This window comes from Phoenix dactylifera, chromosome 16 (assembly GCF_051530095.1).
Source record: "Phoenix dactylifera cultivar Ajwa chromosome 16, Ajwa_hap1_PhDact_Kaust_v1.1, whole genome shotgun sequence".
NCBI classification, from domain to species: Eukaryota; Viridiplantae; Streptophyta; class Magnoliopsida; order Arecales; family Arecaceae; genus Phoenix; species Phoenix dactylifera.
In genome coordinates this window covers 5,576,965-5,578,114 of record NC_143205.1, presented here as the reverse complement: position 1 = coordinate 5,578,114, position 1,150 = coordinate 5,576,965, and the positions used below count along the sequence as shown (strand labels likewise).

At 31.8% G+C, this 1,150-nt stretch overlaps 1 non-coding gene across 1 annotated transcript; it reads right to left on the bottom strand.

Moving 5' to 3' along the window:
• Positions 1–658: 658 nt before the first annotated feature.
• On the bottom strand, positions 659–765 carry LOC120107269 (small nucleolar RNA R71). Its single transcript, XR_005509150.2, has one exon. It is a non-coding gene; the product is annotated as a small nucleolar RNA R71 (small nucleolar RNA).
• Between the last annotated feature and the right edge of the window lie 385 nt (positions 766–1,150).

Here is a 1,150-nt window from a genome sequence, read left to right as displayed (position 1 = left end):
TAGCAGGGTGTCAATATTCATAGCTTTAGGTAATATTCATACTCATCCAAAACTTTAATATATATATATATATATATATATATATATATATATACAAAATAAATAAATAAATAATAATAATTAAAAAAAAAAAGTCGACTGGTTAATTGGTCAGTATATGCGGTTGTGGCAAAGAGATAAAATGAATAGATTATTTCGAGTTGAATCAAAAGATAAAAAATTAATTGTTCAAAATTCAAATAATCAAATAGAAGATAATGGTAGTAATCAGGGAGATAATGAATTTCAAGATGACTTACCTATTAGAACGCTTCGTGATTATCTACAACCCACTAGGACCAGTACCCCATCCTGTATGGTTATTCCTACTGCTGCGGGAGCTTTTGACATGAAACCAGGAATAATCCAATTACTTCCAAAGTTTCATGGACTTGATTCTGAAAGTCCCTATTTGCATCTGAAAGAATTTGATGAAGTATGTTCAACACTTCATTTCAATGATGTCACTGAAGAGGTAGTTAAGCTTAAGTTATTTCTTTTTTCTTTAAAGGAAAAAGCTAAGTCATGGTTACACTCCTTAAGGCCTAGGACCATAGCTACCTGGCAAGAAATGACAAGAGAATTTTTAAAGAAATTCTTTCCAACACATAAAACAAACACACTTAGAACAAATATCATGAACTTTGCACAAAAAGATGGAGAAACATTTTTTCAGTGTTGGGAAAGATTTAAGGACCTTCTCCTTGCTTGCCCACATCATGGATATGAAATTTGGAGGGTCATTAGTTTCTTTTATGATGGTTTGTCCTCCAATATGAGACAATTTGTAGAAATGATGTGTAACGGTGAATTCATGAATAAGGAACCAAATGAAGCTTGGGATTATTTTGATCTTTTAGCAGAAAATGCACAAGCTTGGGATACAACAGATAAAAATGACAAATCAAAAATAGCACCTAATGCAAAAGGAGGAATATATCTTATTAAAGATGATAATGATGTCAATGTAAAAATTGCTAATCTGACTAGGAAGGTAGAAGCCATGGAATTAAGCAAAGCCAATTTAGGAAAAGCACAAACTATTGTTGAAAGTATATGTGGAATTTGTGAGAGTAATGCACATGTAACCAAGGATTGTCCTACAATCCCT